Raw genomic sequence first — 25,573 nt, forward strand, 5'->3', positions numbered from 1 at the left:
TTGTCTTTAAATGTAGATTTGGGATGGTATGTTAAATTTGTCCTGTTTTGATTCAAAATAAACTGGGAAATAGCGTCCTCATAAACTGGTAGGCTTAAACAGAGAGTGACCTTGGGAATCTCAGATTTGTATTTCAGATCTTATGACCCATGCACCCTTCTGCCAGCTGGAAGAAGTGTACTCTTATTGTGGGAAAAGTATTCAAGCAAAACAGCTTATTCTTGCATATTCAAAGGGCAGAAGGGAGCTTGCTTCTGAGTGCCTGGCACTGTGTTAGCCCAGTATAAATATTATTTTTTTAAATTTTCTTAATATAGCCCCATGAAATATTCCCCTCCCTATTTTTTTTTTTTTTTACAAATGAGGAAATCAGGAATCAGAGAAATTAACTAAATAAACAGTTAAACTGCTAGCATTTGGCATCTGGGATTTGAACTCAGATCTGACACCAGAGCCCTTGCCTTTAAGGGACACATTATGCTGCTTTCAAGTACCTAAATTAGGAAAACAATAGATTCAGATGTTACCTCCATTTATTTTAAGTTACTTATTAACATTTTAATTGTCTTATATTGAATGGGGAAAAGACCAGAGAAATAACAGGATGTATTGAACAGAAGTAGGTATATAAAAGGTGGTTATTTCTACATTTGGGCTCTTAAAGCACTAGACTCAGCAGTCTAAGGATGTCTTAGTCATGTCTTCCCCTAGTACCTAGTGCATAGAAATTATCTAGGAAATGTTTGTTGAGTGAATGAATGAATGGATGAATTGATGAGTTTAGAAAAATTAGCTACCTACTTTGAAACTTCCTGACAGATACACATCCTTTCACATGTTCCTGGTCAACAATATTTAGATTATGTATATAGGTACCCAAAAAGAGATACACATATTCATTCAGAAATAACCATCCTGATATACACAAACTCAGAGATACATCTACATGTAAATGAATGCTAGGTATATTAATTTCTTGCTGCTGTAACAAAGCACCATAAAGTGGTGACTTAAAACAAAGAACATTTATTCCCTCATAGTTCTTGAAGTGACACATATGAAGTTAAGGTGTTGGCAGGACCCTCTCCCTCAAAAACTTCTAGGGGAAGACCCTTCCTGGTCTTTTTCAGCTTCTGACATTTCTGGTTTGCAGCAGCGTAATTCTAACTTCTGCCTCTGTCTTTATATGTTTGTCTCCCTGTATGTGGGTCTCCCTCTCTTCACAAGGTGTTTTCCAGTTCTTTATAAGGATACCAGTCAGATTAGGACCCACCCTAAATACCCATCTTGATTACTTATTTCCAAATAAGGTCAAAATCACAGATATTAGTGTTTAGCATCTCAATATATCTTTTTAAAATATATATTTATTTGTTTATTTAAATCAAGGATGTTCACATAGAGTATTGTATTAGTTTCAGGTGTACAATATAATGATTCAACAACTCTATACATTTCTCAGTGGTCATCACAATAAATATACTCTAAATGCCCTTCACCTATTTCACCCAACCCCACACCTGTCTCCCTCTGGCAGCCACCAGTTTGTTATCTATATTTAAGAGGTTTTTTTTTTAAAGAGTCTTTTTTTGTTTATCTCCTTTGTTTCTTGTGTTATTAAAAAGTTTGTATTTAAATTCTAGTTAGTATGTTAAAATAAGTACAATATTAGCTTCAGATATACAATACAGTGACTTAACACTTCCACATAACACCTGGTACTCAACACAAAAGGACTCTCCAGTTCTCATTAGCTATTTAACCCATCCCCCCACTCACCTCCTGTCTGGTAACCATTAGTCCATTCTCTACAGTTAAGAGTCTATTTCTTGGTTTGTCTCTCTTTTCCACCTTGGCTCATTTTTTTTTGATTCTTAGATTCCACATACCAGTGACATCCTATGGTATTTGACTCTCTCTGACCGACTTGTCTCACTTAGCATTATTCCCTCGAGATCCATTCATGTTGTAAATGGCAAGATTTTATACATTTATGGCTGAGTAATATTGTATAAATATGTCATAGCTTCTTTACCCATTTATCTATTTGATGGATACTTAGGTTCCTTCCATATCTTCTCTTGTAAATAATGCTTCATTAAACATAGGGGTGAATATGCCTTTTCAAATTTGTGTTTCCATTTTATTTAGGTTAATACCCAGTGGGGGAATTACTGGATCCTCTGTTAATTTTATTTTTATATTTTTGAGGAATGTCCATAATGCTTTCCACAGTTTGAATGCCCACTAACAGTGCATGAGGGTTTGTTTTTCACTACCTCCTCACAACACTTGTTTTTTGTGTTTTGATTTTCACCATTCTGACAGCTGTGAGGTCACATCTCATTGTGGTTTTGATTTGCATTTTCCTGATGATTAGTGGTATTGAACATCTTTTCATGTTTCTGTTGGCCACCTGTATATCTTTTTTGGAAAAATGTCTGTTTATGTCTTCTGCTTGTTTTCAGTTATATTATTTGGTTTTTGTTGTTGAATTGAGTAATTTTTAAATATATTTTAAATATTAACCCCTATTGGATATATAATTTGCAGATATCTGTTCCCATTTCGTGGGTTGCCTTTTGTTTTGTTGATTGTTTACTTTGCTGGACAAAAGCAAAAATGAACTATTAGGACTTAATCAAGATAAAAAGTTTCTGCACAGCAAAGGAAATAGTCAACAAAAGGCAACCTGCAGAATGTGAGAAGATATTTTCAAATGATAGTGTAGTCCCAATAGGGTAGTCCCAATAGATCATTTTTTTAAATTTTTATTTATTTTCAGCCTAACAGTGTTCATTGTTTTTGCACCACACCCAGTGCTCTTTGCAGTACGTGCCCTCCCTATTACCCACCACCTGGTTCCTCAACCTCCCACCCACCCCCCCGCCCCTTCAAAACCCTCTGGTTGTTTTTCAGAGTCCATAGTCTCTCATGGTTCATCTCCCCTTCCAGTTTCCCTCAACTCCCTCTCCTCTCCATCTCCCCATGTCCTCCATGTTCTTTGTTATGCTCCACAAATAAGTGAGACCATATGATACTTGACTCTCTCTGCTTGACTTATTTCGCTCAGCATAATCTCTTCCAGTCCCGTCCATGTTGCTACAAAATTTGGGTATTCATCCTTTCTGATGGAGGCATAATACTCCATTGTGTATATGGACCACATCTTCCTTATCCATTCATCCGTTGAAGGGCATCTTGGTTCTTTCCACAGTTTGGCGACTGTAGCCATTGCTGCAATAAACATTGGGGTACAGATGGCTCTTCTTTTCACTACATCTGTATCTTTGGGGTAAATACCCAGCAGTGCAATTGCAGGGTCATAGGGAAGCTCTATTCTTAATTTCTTCAGGAATCTCCACACTGTTCTCCAAAGTGGCTGCACTAACTTGCATTCCCACCAACAGTGTAAGAGGGTTCCCCTTTCTCCACATCCTCTCCAACACACGTTGTTTCCTGCCTTGCTAATTTTGGCCATTCTAACTGGTGTCAGGTGGTATCTCAATGTGGTTTTAATTTGAATCTCCCTGATGGCTAGTGATGATGAACATTTTTTTTTATGTGTCTGATAGCCATTTGTCTTCGTTGGAGAAGTGTTTGTTCATATCTTCTGCCCATTTTTTGATATGATTATCTGTTTTGTGTGTGTTGAGTTTGAGAAGTTCTTTATAGATCCTGGATATCAACCTTTTGTCTGTACTGTCATTTGCAAATATCTTCTCCCATTCCGTGGGTTGCCTTTTTGTTTTATTGACTGTTTCCTTTGCTGTGCAGAAGCTTTTGATCTTGATGAAGTCCCAAAAGTTCATTTTTGCTTTTGTTTCCTTGGCCTTTGGAGACATATCTTGAAAGAAGTTGCTGTGGCTGATATCGAAGAGGTTACTGCCTATGTTCTCCTCTAGGATTCTGATGGATTCCTGTCTCACGTTGAGGTCTTTTATCCATTTCGAGTTTATCTTTGTGTACAGTGTAAGAGAATGTTCGAGTTTCATTCTTCTACATATCGCTGTCCAGTTTTCCCAGCACCATTTATTGAAGAGACTGTCTTTTTTCCATGGTATATTTTTTCCTGTTTTGTCGAAGATTATTTGACCATAGAGTTGAGGGCCCATATCTGGGCTCTCCACTCTGTTCCACTGGTCTATGTGTCTGTTTTTATGCCAGTACCACGCTGTCTTGGTGATCACAGCTTTGTAGTAAAGCTTGAAATTGGGTAACGTGATGCTGCCAGTTTTGTTTTTGTTTTTCAACATTTCCTTAGCAACTTGGGGTCTCTTCTGACTCCATACAAATTTTAGGATTATTTGCTCCAGCTCTTTGAAAAATACCGGTGGAATTTTGATCAGAATGGCATTAAAAGTATAGATTGCTCTAGGCAGTATAGACATTTTAACAATGTTTATTCTTCCAATTCAAGAGCATGGAACGGTCTTCCATCTCCCAACTTCATAAAATCTATCTATGAAAGACCCACAGCAAATATCATCCTCAATGGGAAAAAGCTTGCAGCCTTCCCTTTGAGATCAGGAACACGGCAAAGATGCCCACTTTCACCACTCTTGTTCAACATAGTATTAGAAGTCCTAGCAACGGCAATCAGACAACAAAGAGAAATAAAAGGTATCCAAATTGGCAAGGAAGAAGTCAAACTCTCTCTCTTCGCAGATGACATGATTCTTTATATGGAAAACCCCAATGACTCCACCCCCAAACTACTAGAACTCATACAGCAATTCAGTAATGTGGCAGGTTACAAATCAGTGGCTTTCTTATACACTAACAATGAAAATACAGAAAGGGAAACTAGAGAATCGATTCCATTTACTATAGCACCAAGAACCATAAGATACCTGGGAATAAACCTAACCAAAGAGGTAAAGGGCCTGTATTCGAGGAACTACAGAACACTCATGAAAGAAATTGAAGAAGACACAAAAAGATGGAAGACCATTCCAATAGTTCATTTTTGCTTTTGTTTCCTTTGCCTGAGAAGACATATCTAGAAAAATGTTTCTATGGCCAATGTCAAAGGCATTACTGCCTATATTTTCCTCTATGAATTTTATGGCTTCAGATATCACATTTAGGTTTTAATCCATTTATAGTTTCTTTTTGTTATGGTGTAAGAAAATGGTCCATTTTCTTCAACATCATACTTTTGCATGTAGCTGTCTAGTTTTCCCAACACCATTTGTTGATAAGACTCCCTTTTTCCCATTGTATGTTCTTGCTATCCATGTAATAGATTATTGTACTGTATAATCTTGGATTTATTTCTGGCCTCTATTCTGTACCATTGATCTATACCTCTATATTTTTGCCAGAATGATAGTGTTTTAATGATTGCATTTTTATAATATGTATATTTATTCTTTTTTAAAATTTAAATTCAATTAGCCAACATATAGTTCAATAGTTTCAGAGGTAGTGTTCAATAATTTATCAGTTGCATCTAACACCCAGGGCTTACATCACATGCCCCCCTTAATGCCCATCAACCAATTACCCCATCCCCCGACCCACCTCCCTTTCTGCAAACCTGAATTTGTTTTCTACACTTAATAGTGTATCATGGTTTTGCTCCCTCTATGATGACTTCCCATTCAGTTTTCCCTCATTTTCTCTATGATCCTCTTCACTGTTTCTTTTATTCCACATATGAGTAAAACCACATGATAATTCTCTTTCTCTGACTCACTTATTTTGCTCAGCATAACACCCTCCAGTTCTATCGATGTCAAAGTAAATGGTAAATATTCACCTTTTCTGATGGCTGAGTAATATTCCATTGTGTTCTGTATCCATTCATCTGTTGATGGACATCTTGGCTCCTTCCACAGTTTGGCTATGGTGGACATTGCTGCTATGAACATTAGGTTCAGGTGTCCCTTGGAATCACTGCATTTGTATATTTGGTGTAAATACTTAATAGTGCACTTGTTGGGTCATAGGGTGGCTTTATTTTTAACTTCTTGAGGAACGCCCATACTATTTTCCAGAGTGGCTGTACCAGGTTGCATTCTCACCAAGAGAAGAAGAACGTTCCCCTTGTTGTCAACATTGTTGTTGTTTTCTGTCTTGTTAATTTTAGCCATTTTGACTGGTGTGAGGTGGTCTCTTGTGGTTTTGATTTGTATTTCCCTGATGGCGAATGATACGGAGCATTTTTTCATGTGTTGTTGGCCATTTGTATGTCTTCTTTGGAGAAATGTTGTTCATGTCTTGTATTCATTTCTTGACTGGATTATTTGTTTTTGCTGTTGAGTTTGTTAAGTCCTTTATATACCTTGGATACTAGCCACTTATCTGATATGTCATTTGAAAATATCTTCTCACATTCTGTAGGTTGCCTTTTAGTTTTGTTGATTATTTCCTTTGCTTTGCAGAAACTTTTTATCTTGATTAAGTCCTAATAGTTCATTTTTTCTTTTGCTTCCCTTGTCTTTGGACACGTGTCTAGCAATAAGTGGCTGTGGCTGAGGTTGAAGAGATTACTGCCTGTGTTCTCCTCTAGGGTTTTGACAGATTCCTGTCTTACATTTAGGTTTTTCATCCATTTTGAGTTTATCTTTGTGTATTGTTTAAGAAAATGGTCGAGTTTTGTTCTCTATGTGCAGCTGTCCAATTCTCCAGCACCATTTATTGAAGATACAGTCTTTTCTCCATTGGATATTCATTCCTGCTTTGTTGAAGATTAGTTGACCATAGAGTTGAGGGTCCATTTCTGGGTTCTTTATTATGTTCTACTGATCCATGTATCTGTTTTGTGCCAGTACCATACTGTCTTGATGATCACAGCTTTTTAATATAGTTTAAGTCAGACACTGTGATGCCACCAGCTCTGATGTTCATCTTCAATATTCCTTTGGCTATTTGGGGTCATTTCTGGTTCTAAACAAATTTTAGGATTAATTGTCCCACCTCTGTGAAAATTGTTGAAGGTATTTTGATATGGATTGCTTTGAATGTGTAGATTGTCCTGGGTAGCATAGACATTTTAACAATATTTGTTCTTCTTTCCATGAACATGGAATGTTTTTCTATCTCTTTGTGTCTTCCTAAATTTCTTTCATAAGTGTTCTGTAGTCTTTACAGTGCATATTCTTTACCTTTTTGGTTAAGTTTATTCCTAGTTATCTAATGGGTTTTGGTGCAATTGTAAATGGAATCAATTCATTAATTTCTGTTTCTTCAGTCACATTGTTGGTTTGTAGAAATGCAACTGATTTCTGTGCATTGATTTTATATCCTGCCATTTTGCTGAATTCCTGTATGAGTTCTAGAAATTTTGAGGTGGAGACTTGGGTTTTTGGCATAAAGTATCATGTAATCTGTGTGTGAAGAGTGAGAGTTTGAATTCTTCGTTGCAATTGGAATACCTTTTTTTAAAGGGTGCGTGTATCCTTTTATAATTTTTTCAGTTTACATTAATTTAATTTTTTCAGTGTTCCAAGATTCATTATTTATGAACCACACCCAGTGCTCCATGCAGTACATGCCCTCCTTAATACCCACCACCAGGCTTACCCAACCCCCTACCCCTCTCCACTCCAAAGCCCTCAGTTTGTTTCTCAGAGTCCACAGTCTCTCATGATTCATCTCCCCCTCCGATTTCCCCCAACTCACTTCTCCTCTCCTTCTGTCCTCTGTGTTATTCCTTATGCTGCACAAGTAAGTGAAACCATATGATAATTGACTCTCTGCTTGACTTATTTCACTCAGCATTATCTCTCCCAGTCCCGTCTATGTGGATACAAAAGGTGGGTATTCATGCTTTCTGATGGAGGCATAATATTCCATTATATATATGGACCATGTCTTCTTTATCCAGTCATCTGTTGAAGGGAATCTTGGCTCTTTTTTTTAGGCTCTCTCTTTGTTTCCAGGATCCCCTTTAATATTTCTGGCAGGCCTGGTCTAGTGTACACAAATTCTTTTAGTTTCAGTTTGTTCTGGAATCTCTTTATTTCTAATCTGAATGATAGCCTTTCCAGATAAAGTATTCTTGGCTGCATGTTTTTCTCATTTAGAGCCCTGAATATATCATTCTGGCCTTTTCTGGCCTTCCAGGTCTCTTTGGATAGGTCTGCTGCTGGACTAATGTTCCTACCACCATACATTATGGAGTTCTTATCTTGAGCTGCTTTCAGTATTTATTCCTTATCTCTGAAATTTGCAAGCTTCATTATTATATGGTGGGGTATCGATCTATTTTTATTGGTTGTGAGGGGGTTTCTCATTGTCTCCTGGACTTGCATGCCCATGTCTTTCCCCAGATTAGGGAAATTCTCTGGTATGATTTGCTCAAATATACCTTGTATTCCCCCTCTTTCTCTTTCTTCTACCTTGGGGACACCAATAATTCTAATATTATGTCATATTATGGAATCGCTGATTTCTTGAAGCATCCCCTCATGGTGCACTAATTGTTTTTTCTCTCTTTTTGTCAGCTTCCTTCCTTTCCATGATTTTGTGTTTTATCTCATTGTTTTCTTTTCTGCCTCATTTACCCTAGCTGTTAGAGCATCCAGTTTAGATGCATCTCAGTTATAGCATTTTTTTTTTGGCCTGAATAGATTTTATTTCTACACTAAGAGATTGTCTTGTGTCTTTTATTCTTTTTTCAAGCCCAGCTAGTTACTTTATAGTCATTACCCTGAATTCCTGCTCTGACATTTTACTCATAACCATATCATCTAGACCTGTGGCAGACTGTCTTACCTCTGGTTCTTTCATTTGTTGTTGTTTCATTTGTTGTTCCTCCTTCTAGTCATTTTTCCCAGAGAAGAATGGATGAACGAGTGAACAAAATAAAAAAAAAATACGAACCACAACACAAGTGAAATAAACAGTAGGTAACTGTGCAGAGGTCAGAAACCAAAAAAGAAAATTAAAAGAAAAAAAAGGCAAAAAGAAAATAACATCTCACAGGTAAAGAACACAGAGTGATCCACTTGGTCCTGGGTGTATTTTAATCTGTTTTTGTTTTTTTTTTTAGAAGACACTAAATCCCAAAATTTTAAAGAAAGCTAAATATATATATATATATATATATATATATACATGAAAATAAAGTTGAATACAGTGAAAGGAAGCAATAAATGAAGACTGTATCTATAAAATGTAAAAGTGAAAATTAAAATTAAAATACTTAAAAACAGAGTTGATAAAATAAGAAACTAGTTGAATAGGGGAAATGGAAAAAATAAATATAAAATTTTAAACTGAAAGACTTTTTTAAAAATCTAAATTCAGGGGCACCTGCGTGGCTCAGTGGATTAAAGCCTCTGCCTTTGGCTCAGGTCATGATCTCAGGGTCCTGGGATTGAGCCCCACATCAGGCTCTCTACTCAGCAGGGAACCTGCTTCCCTTCCTTTCTCTCTGCCTGCCTCTCTGCCTACCTGTGATCTGTCTGTCAAATACATAAATAAAATCTTTAAAAAGAATTCTAAATTCAATTAGCCAATATATAGTACATCATAATTTTTTGATGTAGTGTTCAATGATTCATTAGTTGCATATAACACCCAGTGCGCACCACATCACATGCTCTCCTTAATGCCCATCACCCAGTTAGCTCATCCTGCCACCCCTTCCCTTCTGCAACCATCACTTTGTTTCCCAGATTCAAGAGTCTCTCATGATTTGTCTCCCTCTCTGATTTCTTCCCATTCAGTTTTCCCTCTCTTCCCCTATGATCCTCTGCTCTATTCCTTATATTCCACATATGAGTAACACCATATAATTGTCTTTCTCTGCTTGACTTATTTCACTTAGCATAATGTCCTGCAGTTCCATCCATGAAGATGCAAATACTGGGTATTCATCCTTTCTGATAGCCGAGTAATATCCCATTGTATATATGAATCATATCTTCTTTATCCATTTATCGGTTGAAGGACATCTTGCTTCCTTCCACAGTTTGGCTTTTGTGGACATTAAATTGAAAGACTAGACCTTTAATGCAGAAGAAGTCTCTAATTTCTTCTAAATAAAAATATACTATTTTCCCCTTGCACAGGAGTTTTTCAGTTCTCAGTGATCTATACATTTGGTATTCACCTGAGAATCCTACTGGTCTTCTGGGGAAGGGGCCTGTTGCACTGATTCTCAGGTGTCTTTGCCTGAACATTGTTGTTCCAACCCTTGCCAGGGGGCTGGGCTTTGTGTAAACTGCTTCACGTTGCTCTATGTCCCTTTTGCTCCCTGAAGGCTTTTCTTGCCCAGGGCTGTTCTAGAGGATGGGGTGGGGAGAGTAAAAAATGGCTGTTCCCTGATCTCCAGCCCCTGAGCTGAACACTGCTGCTCCCACTCATCAGTACTCCCTCAGGGAAAGGCGTTCAGTCCCTTTTGTATGCACCAAACTCCTCATACTTTTGCTGTGCACACCTGCACCAGTCATCCCAGGGCAGGAAGGGATGTCTTACCAAGACCCCACTGCTCACTGGGCCCCTGCTGGGGGGCAATTGCCTGATTGTGAGTGCTCCTGTGCTGCTCTTCCCAGGGGAAGGAGCTGGATCTCACAGAGGTTGTTGCTTGCTCATTCCCTGCTTGAAGAGCAGTAACACAATTGTGCTGCAGTTTGCAGCTTATGGTAACTCCTAGCTGAGAGGCCTCCAGGGCTCACTAATTGTAACCAGCTTCCCCACTCAAATGGTTGGGAACTCTGTCACACTCAGGCACTCACTTTCTTTCTATGACCCTGGGGATGCTGGGCCCACACTGTCCTACCTGGGATTCTGCCCCACTTTGTCCAGCACCTTTCAGTCAGGAACATTCCTCACAGAAGCAGACTTCTAAAAGTTCTGATTTTGTACTCTGCTACTCTATCACTTTCCTGTAGCTGGCATACAGAGGCTCCCTCCCCTCATGGTCTATCTTCTGATATATCCCTTCAGATTCACTTCTCCACACATCCTATCTTGTAAAAAGTGGTCACTTTTCTCTCTGTAGAATTGCAGCAAGTATTTTCTCAGATCTCAGGTTGAATTCACAGGTGTTCAGAATGATTTGATAGGTATCTAGCTGAATTCAAGGGACCAGATGAAACTTGGGTTCCCTACTTTTCCACCATCTTCACTTGATGCCTCAGTTTTGTAGTATATCTTGAAATCTGAAATTGTGTTAACTCCTGTTTTGTTCTTTTCCTCATGATTCCTTTGGCTATTGGTGTCTTTTGTGCTCCCATACAAATTTTACCATTGGTTGTTCTAGTTCTGTTAAAATGCTGTTGGTATTTTGGTAAGGAATGCATTAAATCGGCAGATTGCTTTGGGTAATATGGGCATTTTAACAATATTTTTTCTCCCAACCCATCAGTATATAATATATTTCCATTTGTTTATATCATGTTCACTTCCTTTCATCAAGATTTTAAAGATTTTGGAGTGCAGGTCTTTCATGTCCTTGGTAAAATTTATTCTTAATTATTTTATTTTTTGGTACAATTGTAATGGGATTGTTTTCTTATTGTCATGTTATGCTAATTTATTATTAGTGTATATAAATATTATAGATTTCTGTATATTGATTTTTTTATCCTGTCACTTCACTGAATTCATTTATCAGCTCTGGTAGTTTTTTTGTGGAGTGTTTAGGATTTCTATATATAGTGTCTTGTTACCTGCAAATACTGGAAATTTTACCTCTTCCTTACTAATATGGATGCTTTTTACTTTTTTTTTTTCTTGTTTGATTGCTGTGGTTAGGACTTCCAATACCATGCTGAGTAAGAATGGTGAGACTGGACATATTTTTGTCTTTTTCCTGATCTTAGAGGAAAACCCTCAGTTTTTTTCATCATTGAGTATGATGTTAGTGTGGGTTTTTCACATATAACCTTTATTAAGTTGAGGTATCTTCCCTTTAAACCTAATTTCTTGAGAGTTTTTGTAATTAATAGTTGTTGTACTTTGTCAAATGCTTTTTCTGTATCTATTGACATGATCATTTGACATTTATTCTTTTTAAAGAATCAGCTCCTTGTTTCATTGACCTGTTCTGTACAGTTGTTAGTCTCCATTTCATCTATTACTGTTCTAGTCTTTATGTTCTTTCTTATACTGGATTTCAGTTTATTTTGTTCTTCTTTTTCTACCTCTTTTATGTGTAAGGTTAGGATATTTGAGGTGTTTTTTTGCCTGTTAGTTTTGTTTTGTTTTGCTTCTTAAAATGTGCCTGTATTGCTATAATCCTTCAACAACTTTTGCTGCATTCCAAAGATTTGGGGCCAATTGTCCTTTCATCTTCATTTACCTCCATGTATTTTTTGATTTCTTCTTTGATTTCTTGGTTGACACATTCACTGTTTAGTAGCATGCCATTTAACCTCTATGTATTTGTGTTCTTTCCAGATTTTTTCTTGTGGCTGGTTTATAGTTTCATACTGTTGTGGTTAGAAAAGATGCATAATATGATTTTAGTCTTTTTGAATTTGTTGAAAAATGTTTTGTGGTGTAACATGTTATGTATTCTGGAGAATGTATTTGTGTACTTGAAAAGCATGTGTAGTCACTGTTTTAGATAGAATGTTTTGAATATATGTGTTAGGTCCATCTGGTCCAATGTGTCATTCAAATCCACTGTTTCCCTGTTGATTTTCTGCTTAGATGATGTCTGTTGATGGAAGGGGGAGTATTAAAGTCACTACTATTATTGTATTATTATCAAAGAGTTTATGTTTGTTATTAATTGATTTCTATATTTGGGTGCTTCCAAGTTGGGGACATAAATATTTACAATTGTTAGAGCTTCTAGTTGGATAGACCCTTTTCTTCTTCATCTCTTGTTACAGTTTTTGGTTTAAAATCTGGTTTTTCTGGGGCACCTGGGTGGCTCAGTGTGTTAAAGCCTCTGCCTTCGGCTCGGGTCATGATCTCAGGATTCTGGGATCAAGCCCCACATCGGGCTTTCTGCTCGGCGGGGAGTCTGCTTCTCCCTCTCTCTCTCTGTCTGCCTCTGCCTACTTGTGATCTCCGTCTGTCAAATAAATAAATAAAATCTTTTAAAAAATCTGGTTTTTCTGATGTAGGTACGGGTACTCCAGCTTCTTTTGACATCTGTTATTATGATAAATGGTGCTCCATCCCTTCACTTTCAGTCTTTATGAGTCTTTAGGTCTAAAGTGAGTCTCGTGTAGACATCATATAGATAGGTCTTTTTTAAATCCATTCTGACAGCCTGTGTGTTTTGATTGCAGCATTTAGTCCATTTACATTCACAGTGATTACTGATAAAGATGAATTTAGTGCCATTGTATTACCTGTAAAGTCATTGTTTCTTGAGATTTTCTCTTTTCCTTTCTAGTCTTTGTTGCTTTTGGTCTTTTTTTCCCACTCAAAGTTTCCCCTTTAATATGTATTGCAGGGCTAGTTTAGCAGCCATGAACTCCTTTAATTTTGTTTTCCTGGGAAACTCTTTATCTCTCCTATTCTGCATGACAGCTTTGAGTGTTCTTGGCTGCATATTTTTCACATGCGGCATTTGAATGTATCATGCTACTCCTTAGCCTGCCAAATTATTGTTGTTAAATCTGCTGTTACCATGATTTGTCTTCCCTTCTAAGTTAGAGATTTCTTTTCCATTACTATTCTCAGGATGTTTTCCTTATCTCTGCATTTTGTAAATTTTACTATGATATGCCTTGGTGTTAGCCTGCTTTTCTTGATTTTGATGGGCGTCCTCTGGGCCTCCTGGATTTGGATGTTTGTTTTCTCCCCCAGATTAGGGAAGTTTTCAGCTGTAATTTGCTCAGATAAACCTTCCAACTTTTCTCTCTCTCCTTTTTCTGGGATTTCTATGATATGAATGGTATGTCTTACGGAGTCACTGAATTCTCTAATTCTACATTCATGATCCAGTATTTTCCCCTCTTCTTTTCAGCTTCATTATTTTCCATATTTTTATCTTCTTTATCACTCATTTATTCTTCTGCTTCTTCTATCCTTGTGTTTATTACATCCAATCATTTTCACATCTTGGTTATAGCGTTTTTTATTTTGGCTCGACTGTTTTTTAGTTCTTTTATCTCTGTGTTAAGGGACTCCATTGTGTCTCCTGTGCTTTCCTCAGCACAGCTAGTAGCCTTACGATTGATTTTGAAAGATTTCATTTATTTATTTAAGAGAGAGCGAGCAATAAAGAGAACACACAAGCAGGGTCAGCAGCAGAGGGAGAGGGATAAGCAGATGGATGCAAGGCTCCATCCAGGACCCCAGGATCATGACCTTAGCTGAAGGCAGACACTTAACTGACTGAGCCACCCAGGTGCCCCTTATGATTGTTTTCAATTCTGGATCATACATATTGCTTATATCTGTTTTCATTAGATCCTTGGCTGTGAACTTTTCTTCTTTTTTCTGGGGGCATCAATTCCTCCATCTTGGCATTTTCCCTAGGTCTCTGTCTTCTTTATATTAGGAAAGCCTCTTGTGTTTCCTGCTCCTGAGAGTACTGACTCTATTAAGATGTCATATATTGCCTGAGTTCTGACACTTCAAGTAGCATTTCTGGTGTATGTTGAGTGTACGCTGCTGTTGTGTTTTGGCTGCTCTTTCCTTCAAGTCAGTCCTCTGCAAAGTTTCTCCTTGCCTGCAGTGGGGAGTGTTTGGACTTTGTCCACTGTGTGGCAAGTTTTAACTAGGTGAGTTTTGGTCTCTTTGTTAAAAGAGGCTAGATCCAATTTTACTAGAGCTGTTTTTTTTTTTTTGCAGCATTCTTTGGTCTGTAGACTTGGTATGTGTATATGTGTGGGAAGGTTTATGCTGGTGTGGGGAAGGGACCCTTTGCTGTTCTGGCTCTCAGGTATACTTGCCCGATTAAAAAGCACCTGTAGAGTGCTGGTGGGTGGAACTTGGTGTAAATGGCTCAAGGTTCCATGTTGGATGCTCTGCTGCTCACTGAGGCCTGTTTGTACTGAGGTACAGGGGGATTAAAAATAACATCAGCCCATTCTCTCATCTCCATAGAGGGATGTTTGCACCCGTCACTGTTCAGGGAACCCTCACAGAAGAGCAAACAATCTCCCCTCTTGTGTCCCAGGGATTCCTCAGATCCCTGCGTTTACCCAGTCTGTGTCTAGTCCATCTGCCCACCCAGTGGTGCAGTGATCCTGTGTTTTATCTCAGGCATGCTGGTTGTGTTTCAAAACTTCACATTTTAGAGACCTGATGAGATATGGACCTGCAGAGTTCCTCTGGGAGAGTGTCTCTCTGCACTGTGGCTGGTGCCAGGTTGTTCCAGAAAGGCAGTCACATGAAGGTGCAGGGGCTTGGAGTCTATGGTAAAGTGCAACAAAAAACCAGCAATCAGGTTAGCTGCCCTCATCAGATGCCTCTATGCCTATGGGTATGATTAGAGCAGCACAATGGCAACTGTTGGCTCTTTTGTTCCCTGAGAAACAGTGCCACCTCTCCCAAATGCACTCCAAAAATTGGAACGTTCTCTCCTGGTGCAACCCAGAAGGTCCTGAGGCCATGCTATCTGCTCCGGGGCCTCTGACCTCCTTCTGCACAGGAGTACCACTATGCCTGCCAGACTCTACCCTGTGATAGTGCAGACTTCTAAAACTTCAGACTTTGAGCTCCAATACTTAAAAAACTTCAATAATCAACCCTTCTTGTTTTCCCAGTCAATAATTTTGGGGAAGTGTTTTTCTTGTGCAGTCCGTGAATGCTGATATCTCTTTCTCCCTCTCTATGCTCCACCATCCAGTGATCAAGGCTCTCTTTCCTCAACACTTCTGATTTTTTTCTCCCTCAGATCACATCTCTGACTTCCTATATTCTATTAGGTGGCCTTTGTTCTTCCTCTAGTTCTTTTTTCTTTCTTTTTTAAAAATTTCTTTTAAGCATAACAGAATTCATTGTTTTTGCACCACACCCAGTGCTCCATGCAATGCATGCCCTCCATAATACCCACCACCTGGCTCCCCCAATCTCCCACTCACCGCCCCTCCAAAACCCTCAGGTTCTTTTTCAGTGTCCATAGTCTCTCATGGTTCATCTTCCCCTCCAATTTCCCTCAACTCCCTTCTCCTCTCCGTCTCCCCATGTCCTCCATGTTATTTGTTATGCTCCACAAATAAGTGAAACCATATGATACCTGACTCTCTCTGCTTGACTTATTTCACTCAGCATAATCTCTTCCAGTCCCATCCATGTTGCTACAAAAGTTGGGTATTCATCCTTTCCGATGGAGGCATAATACTCCGTAGTGTATATGGACCACATCTTCCTTATCCATTTGTCCGTTGAAGGGCATCTTGGTTCTTTCCACAGTTTGGCGACTGTGGCCATTGCTGCTATAAATATTGGGGTACAGATGGCTCTTCTTTTCACTACATCTGTATCTTTGGGTTAAATACCCTGTAGTGCAATTGCAAGGTCATAGGGAAGCTCTATTTTTAATTTCTTAAGGAATCTCCACAATATTCTCCAAAGTGGCTGCACGAACTTGTGTTCCCACCAACAGTGTAAGAGGGTTCTCCTTTCTCCACAGCCTCTCCAACACATAGTGTTTCCTGTCTTGCTAATTTTGGCCATTCTAACTGGTATAAGGTGGTATCTCAATGTAGTTTTGATTTGAATCTTCCTGATGGCTAGTGATGATGAACATTTTTTCATGTGTCTGATAGCCATTTGTATGTCTTCATTGGAGAAGTGTTTGTTCATATCTTCTGTCCATTTTTTGATATGATTATCTGTTTTGTGTGTGTTGAGTTTGAGGAGTTCTTTATAGATTCTGGATATCAACCTTTTGTCTGTACTGTCATTTGCAATTATCTTCTCCCATTCCGTGGGTTGCCTCTTTGTTTTGTTGACTGTTTCCTTTGCTGTGAAGAAGCTTTTGATCTTGATGGAGTCCCAAAAGTTCATTTTCGCTTTTGTTTCCTTTGCCCTTGGAGACATATCTTGAAAGAAGTTGCTGTGGCTGATATCGAAGAGGTTACTGCCTATGTTCTCCTCTAGGATTCTGGTGGATTCCTGTCTCACGTTGAGGTCTTTTATCCATTTCGAGTTTATCTTTGTGTTCGGTGTAAGAGAATGGTTGAGTTTCATTCTTCTGCATATCAATATGAGAAGAGAGAAGATCCACATGGTCCTCTAAGTTGATGCAGAAAAAGCATTTGACAAAATCCAGCATCCATTCCTGATTAAAACGCTTCAAAGTATAGGGATAAAGGGAACATTACTGAACTTCATAAAATCTATCTGTGAAAGACCCACAGCAAATATCATCCTCAATGGTAAAAAGCTCACAGCCTTCCCATTGAGATTAGGAACACGACAAGGATGCCCACTCTCACCACTCCTGTTCAACATAGTATTAGAAGTCCTAGCAACAGCAATCAGACAACGAAGAGAAATAAAAGGTATCCAAATTGGCAATTAAGAAGTCAAACTCTCTCTTCGCAGATGACATGATACTTTATATGGAAAACCCCAAAGACTCCACCCCCAAACTACTAGAACTCATACAGCAATTCAGGAATGTGGCAGGATGCAAAGTCAATGTACAGATATCAGTGGCTTTCTTATACGCTAACAATGAAAATACAGAAAGGGAAATTAGAGAATTGATTCCATTTCCTGTAGCACCAAGAACCATAAGATACCTGGGAATAAACGTAATCAAAAAGGTAAAACTTGAGGAACTACAGAACACTCATGAAAGAAATTGAAGAAGACACAAAAAATGGAAGACCACTCCATGCTCTTGGATCAGAAGAATAAACATTGTTAAAATGTCTATACTGCCTAGAGCAATCTGTACTTTTAATGCCATTCTGATCCAAATTCCACTGGTATTTTTCAAAGAGCTGGAGCAAATAATCCTAAAATTTTTATGGAATCAGAAGAGACCCCGAATCACTAAGGTAATGTTGAAAAACAGAAATAAAACTGGCGGCATCACGTTACCTTATTTCAAGCTTTACTACAAAGCTGTGATCACCAAGACAGCATGGGACTGGCATAAAAACAGACACATAGACCAGTGGAACAGAGTAGAGAGCCCAGATATGGACCCTCAACTTTATGGTCAAATAATCTTTTACAAAGTAGGAAAAATATTCAATGGAAAAAGACAGTCTCTTAAATAAATGGTGGTAGGAAAATTGGACAGCTATATGTAGAAGAATGAAACTTCCTCTAGTTCTGAGTTCTCTCAGTTCTCAGATAGATTTCTAGGGTGTTCACAATTACTTGATATTTATCTGGCTGTGTTGAAGGGATGATCCAAGCATAGGGTCCCTTACTACTCCACCATCTTAACACCTAAGTACCAATATCTTTCTTTATTTACCACAGTGCTCTCAAATAAAAAAAATAAATAAATATTACAGACACAACTAAAGTTCTACTCTTCTCATCTATTTCCTGTTTCCCTATGAAGAGATAATCATTATCCTAAATGTTGTATTCATCATTCTCATCCATATATGTGTTGGTAATTTTATTACATATGAATGTGTCCACAAAAATATGTAATATTATTTGAAGTTTTAAACCATTTTGTAAAATGATATCATATTCTACTTGTCTTTTTGTAAATTGTTTTTACTCCAAAATGTGCTTTGTGTCTTATCCCTGTTGACATATATGAATCTAGATCTTTCATTGAACTACTTGATAGTATTCATAGTGTTCTATGCAATTAATATATTTCACCTACCCTTTTTAAAAAAATATTTATTTGACAGAGATAGAGAGATCACAAGTAGGCAGAGAGGCAGGCAGGGAGAAAGGGGGAAGCAGGCTCCCTGCTGAGCAGAGAGCTCAATGTGGGGTTTGATCCCAGGACCCTGAGATCATGACCTGAGCCAAAGGTACAGGCTTAACCCTTTGAGCCACCTGGGCACACCACCTATCCATTTTCTGAGGACCATTGGGATTTTTCCCCCCTTCCATGTTTTTTCCCCTTTTGTTAATTGGAATCTGTTTCTGTAAGAAATATTTGTCCTTATATTCACAAATATCCATTTATTCTATCATTCATGTATATTAGTTTGGGCTCATGGAGATTTGTTTTGTTCTTGAAGTTATACTCCAACACTCTTGTTATTTATTTGTTGCTCAAATTGTTCCACCTTTGACTATTGGGAACTCTTTTAGATTGGTTCCTCTGCCCTTTTGACATATCTCCACCTCTTGTATAGTGGGCATTTTTTTAAATACTGTTTATGCTATTTTATTGTTTAAAGATTTTAACTTTTTTGATTTTTTTATTGATGTATAATTAACATATAGTGTTATATTAGTTTCAGGTGTGCAATATAATAATTCAACAACTCTATACATTTCTCAGTGCTCATCAAGGTAAGTGTACTCTTAATCCCCTTTATCTGTGTCACCCATCCCCCCATCAATTCCCCTCTAACAATCACCAGCCTGTTCTCTGTATTAAAGAGTCTGTTTTTTTTCTTTTTTTTCTTTGTTTGTTTCTTAAATTACACATATGTGTGATATCATATGACAGTTATCTTTCTCTCACTGATTTATTTCACTTGCCATTTTGCCTCTGTTCATTCATGTTGTGGTAAGTGGCAAGTTCTGATTCTTTTTTATGGATGAATAATATTCTATTGTGTACATGTACTCTGGCTTCTTTATTTATTCCTCTATCAACAGAAACTTGGGTTGCTTCCATATCTTAGTTATTGTGAATAAAGCTTCAATAAACATAAGGGTGCATATATCATTTTGAAATAGTGTTTTCATTTTCTTTGGATTAATACTCCATAATAGAATTAGTACATCTTATGGTGATTCCATTTTTTGGGGGGGATAACCTCCACAGTGTTTTCCACAGTAGCTGCACCAATTTCCATTCCCACCAACAGAGCATGAAAGTCTCCTTTTCTCCAGACACTCAGAAGCACTTCTTATTTCTCATGATTTTTATTTTAGCCATTCTGACAGTTATAAAGTGATATCTCACTGTGGTTCTGATTTACATTTTCCTGATGATGAGTGATGTTGAGCATCTTTTCATGTGTGTGTCATCTATCTGTATGTCTTCCTTGGAAAAATGCCTATTCAGTTCCCTCAGCCCACTTATAAATTGGATTGCTTGGAGGGTTTTGGTGTTGAGTTGTATTATATATATTTTTTGCTTTGATGTACTTTATTTTTTTTCCATTTTGGCATTTAAAAAAAACAAAACAAAAATTAAATTCAGAATGCCAGAAAATCTTGCCACTATCTTATCACTATATTCAGTGAATTTTTAAGAGGTAAAAGTATGTATCTAAACATTGCTTCACACTATTAGCTTTAAACCAAAACTTTCATTTTAGTAAAGATTAGATTTAATACAAAATATAAAGTAAAAGAAAATTTAATCAAATTTACCCTTCTGATATTAGAATTCTAAAGAATAAGATCTATTTGGTAGTAGTTAAGATGTAAATGGAATTCTTATGAATTAAGTAGGGCTTTTTTATCCAACCTGAGAAGTTTGTGTCTCTCTCTCTCTGTGCCTCTGTCTTGGTATCTTTCTCTCCTCTTTTAATTCAGTGAGAAAGGAAAGTATTTTTCCCCATTGGATCAGATTTTCTGTGTTCAGAGTGTAAATGAGTCCCATGGTAGAGTTTATTCTCGTGGACACATCAAATTATTAGTTGTTCCAAAATATCAGAGAACATATTTTCTTTTTCTTTTTTTATTTAATTTTTAATTATTTTTTATTATGTTATGCTAGTCACCATATAGTACATCATTAGTTTTTGAAGTAGTGTTCCATAATTGATTATTTGTGTATAATACCCAATGCTTATTACAACCTGTGCCCTCCTTAACATCCATCACCAGGCTACCCCATCCCCCTACCCCCTTATGCTCTGAAACCCTCATATTGTTTCCTGGAGTCCAAAGTCTCTCATGGTTCATCTCCCCCACTGATTTCACTCCTTCATTTTTTTCCTTCCTTCCCCTAATGTCCTCCATGCTATACTTATTTTTCACATATGTGTGAAACCAGATGATAAATGTCTTTCTCTGCTTGACTTATTTCACTTAGTATAATCCCCTACAGTTCCATCCATGTTGATGCAAATAGTGGATATTCATCCTTCCTGATGGCTGAGTAATATTGATTGTATATATCAACCACATCTTTATATTTTTCATCTGTTGAAGAGCATCTTGACTCCTTCCACAGTTTGGTTATTGTGGACATCACTGCTATGAACATTGTGGTGCATGTTCTCCTTCTTTTCACGACATATGTGTCTTTGGAGTCGTGAAATTGCTGGGTCATAGGGTAGCACTATTTTTAACTTTTTGAGGAACATCCGTACTGTTTTCCAAAGTGGCTTTAGCAGCTTGCATTACCACCAGTGGTATAAGAGGGGTCCTCTCTCTCCACATCCTCGCCAACATTTGTTGTCCCCTGTTTTGTTAATTTTTGCCGTGCTAACTGGTGTAAGGTGGTATGTCAATGTGATTTTGATTTGAATTTCCCTGATGGCTAATGATGATGACATTTTTTCATGTGTCTGATAGTCATTTTTATGTCTTCTTTGAGAAATGTCTGATCATGACTTTGGCCCATTTTTGGACTTCATTATTTGTTTTTTGGGTGTTGAATTTGAAAAACTTTTTTATAGATCTTGGTTACAAGCCCTTTGTCTGTATTGAATTTGCAAATATCTTCTCCCATTCCTTGGGTAGCTTCTTTGTTCTGTTGACTATTTCCTTTGCTGTGCAGAAGCTTTTGATCTTGATGGATTCCCAAAAGTCCATTTTTGCTTTTGTTTCCCTTGCCTTTGGAGCTGTGTCTTGAAAGAAGTTACTGTGGCCCAAGTCTCAGAGGTTACTGTTTATGTTCTTCTCTAGGATTTCGATGGATTCCTGTCTCACACTGAGGTCTTTAATCCATTTTAACTTTATCTTTGTCTATGGTGTAAAAGAATTGTCGAGTTTCATTCTTTTGTATATAGCTATCCAATTTTCCCACCACCATTTATTGAAGAGACTGTCTTTTTTTCAATGGATATTTTTTCCTGGTTTGTTGAAGATTAGTGGACAATAGAGTTGAGGGTCCATTTCTGGGCTCTCCATTCTGTTCCATTGATCTATGTGTCTATTTTTGTGGCAATACCATGCTGTCTTGGTGATCACATCTTTGTAATATAGCATGAAATCAGGCAAAGTGATGGCTCCAGCTTTGTTTATCTTTTTCAACATTTCCTTGATGATTCGGGGTCTTTTCTGGTTCCACACATATTTTAGGATCGTTTGTTCCAGCACTTTGAAAAATGCCAATGGTATTTTGATAGGGATGACATTGAAAGTATAGATTGCTCTGGGCAGCATAGACATTTTAACATTGTTTATTCTTCTGATCCATGAGCATGGAATGTTTTTCTATCTTTTTAATGTCTTCTTCAATTTCTTTCATCAGTGTTCTGTAGTTTCTAGAGTATAGATCATCTACCTTGTTGGTTAGGTTTATTCCTAGTTATCTTATGCATTTGGGTGCTATTGTAAATGGAATTGATTCCTTAATTTCTCTTTTTTTTCTGTCTCGTTTTTACTATATAGATGTTCAACTGATTTATGTGCATTGATTTTGTATTCTGTCACTTTGTTGACTTCTTGTATGAGTACGAGCAAATTGAGGGTGGAGTCTGTTGGGTTTCCCACATAGTGTATCATGTCATCTGCAAAGAGTGAGAGTTTGACTTTATCATGGCTGATTCAGATGCCTTTTAAATCTTTTTGTTGTCTGATTGCTGAGGCTAGGACTTCTAATACTATCTGGAACAACAGTGATGAAAGTGGGCATCCTTGCCTTGTTCCTCACCTTAGGGTTAAAGCTCTCAGTATTTCCCCTTTGGGAATGATATTATCTCTCAGCTTTTCATATATGATTTTTATGATATTGAGGTATTTTCCTGCTATCCCTATACTGTGCAGAATTTTCTCAAGAAAAATACTGTACTTCTTGACCTTTCTTTTATTAATGTAGTGTATCACATTGATTTGTGGATGTTGAACCACACTTGCAGCCCAGGAATAAATCCCATGTGATCATGGTGAATAATCCTTTCAGTTTGCTGTTGGATACTATTGTCTAGTATCTTGGTGAGAAATTTTGGATCCATATTCATCAGTGATATTGGTTTATAATTATCCTTTTTGGTGAGAGCATTGTCTGGTTTGAGGATCTAGGTAATACCTCATAGAACAACTTTAGAAGTTTGCCTTCCCTTTCTATTTTTTGAAACAGCTTCATAAAAATAAGTATTAATTCTTCTTTAAATGTTTGGTAGAATTCTCCTGGGAAGCCATCTGGCCCTGTACTCCTGTTGTTTGGGAGATTTTGATTACTGCTTCAATTTCCTTGCTAGTTATGGGTCTGCTTAAGTTTTCCACTTCTTCCTGTTTCAGCTTTGGTAAGTTTATATGTTTCTAAGAAGGCATCCCTTTCTTACAGGTTGCTTAATTTGTTGGCATACAGTTGCTGGTAATAATTTCTAATAATCATTTCTATTTCCTTGGTGTTAGTTGTGATCTCTCCCCTTTTGTCGTGCCTGCACGGCAACCGGCGAGGGAAAAGAAAAGGGGAAAAAGAGGGAGAGTCCCGGGAGGTGAGGGAATGCAAAGAACATGCGAGGGACACCAGGCCGATTGGCGCAAGTGACAAAGTTCTTTATTAAGCACATACTCTTATAATCTGTTTCATAAGTGATTACCACAGCATATTTGCACAAAGTGATTACCACAGCATATTTACACAAAGATGAGACATGTCTCAAGTACAGGATGTGCCAATCATAATTATAGAACATGCAGCTGCAGGGTAGACCGCAAGGTCCGCTTTTGGAATGACAGCAGAACATGGGAGAATAATCTTAAGGCAAACAACAGGGCCTTAATGAGCCCAGGGGATTAGCCATGAGTGCCCTCCAACCGAGGACCAGGGAGCCTTTGCTACCACCTGCTCAACTCGCTCTAGGAGAGCCGCTCACAACATCTCCCCCTTTTTGTTTTAATTGCCAAAAGTAAAGATGGGCATTGACTCATTGCAAGAAGTGTTTCCATATATTGCAAAAGCAACACCATATAGCGAATAAAATTCCCAGTAAGATTATTAATCCTAGAAGATACCAAAAGGTATGTTGCAGCATGTTACCTGGGTTAAAACCCTGCATAGTATGCAATATAGAACGAGCAAGGTCAGAGGGGTTAGCAGTATCAAGGTGGGCGTACCCAATGACGGATATTCTTTTTTGGAGTTCTAGGAGGTCAAGACTAACGTTTGTATCGTGCCATATGCCTTTTAGATGATTTTGAATTTGGGGCCAAGAATAATTCATAGCTTGTAAGGGTGTAACACAGATATGCTGGAAAGCACCATGACATATCAAAGACATTTGTGTTTTTAATATCGACAGTTGCGAGCCTAAGAACTCCACTGCTTCCTCAAGACTATCCAAACGGGCTAGGATTTTTTGATCAATATTCTGTTGTATATGCAGAGCGGCTGAAACATTTTTTGACAGTTGATTGACATGAGTAGCAGTATGAATGGTGAGTAGCAGTATGAATGATATTACTAAGAGCCACAGTGGAAACTGTGGCTGAAGCAATTAAAGATATCAGAGAGTGACGCCAGCTATAGCAAGCCCAATAAATCTTTTAGACCTGTGTAAGTGATTTTCTAACTCAACTGCGAATTGATAGCCATAGTTAGTGTACCAGGGACCCTCTATTTCAACAGGAAGGAGAACAAAGGGTGGCTGTATTACCAGGAACACATGTACGGGAGATCGAGGCCTGTTCATGGCGTCTATAGGAATACAATTGGTTAGTCTACACCTAGGACAATGGATATCATACATGATTGTACCATTAACCCTCACGGATGCAATAATCCCTACCCCCACGACTAGCAGAAATGGACGCGGGACACAAGCACGTAGTGTTAGTTGGCCCGATACAAGATCTTGGTTTCGTATGGGCCCCATGGTAGTGACGAGTTTCCAAAGTTCAGGATGAAACATACCCTGGGGGGTGGACAGCATAGACCCAGGGAGCTGACCAAAATTTACTTTTCGAGGTCCAGTCAAACGCAAAGGAACATGGGGGATGTTCAATTTTTCTTCCTTTCTTTTCGACCAGTCTGTAAGAGGAAAGTCGATGCCAGTGGGAGCAAGGAGTAACGGTTCTTTCTGGACACACTCAGTCCACAAACTGTTGGATCTCTTCCAGGCATAGGTAGTTGCACAAGGGGGATGTCCCAGGGGACGCATTCCGAATTTCTGAGTGGTGACTGGGGTCGTGGGCACAACTTCGAGAATACTCCAGGGCGTGGTAGGTCCCTTCGGCGTGCGGGGGACGTACCCAGTAGTGCCAGGATCCCTAAATAAAGCTCGAGAATATTTAGCAGTGGACATACATCTGTAAGTGGAGTTATCATCGGTAAAGAACTGGAAACAAATGGGGGGGTGGTGGCTCGAGCTTGCCAATTAAAAGGGCGAGCCACCGTCTCTCCAACATTATAATCACTAAGGCCTCCAAATCCCCAAGTGAAATTAGTATGTACTCGGGGTGTGGGATCATT

The sequence above is a fragment of the Meles meles genome, chromosome X (assembly GCF_922984935.1).
Source record: "Meles meles chromosome X, mMelMel3.1 paternal haplotype, whole genome shotgun sequence".
Taxonomy (NCBI): Eukaryota; Metazoa; Chordata; class Mammalia; order Carnivora; family Mustelidae; genus Meles; species Meles meles.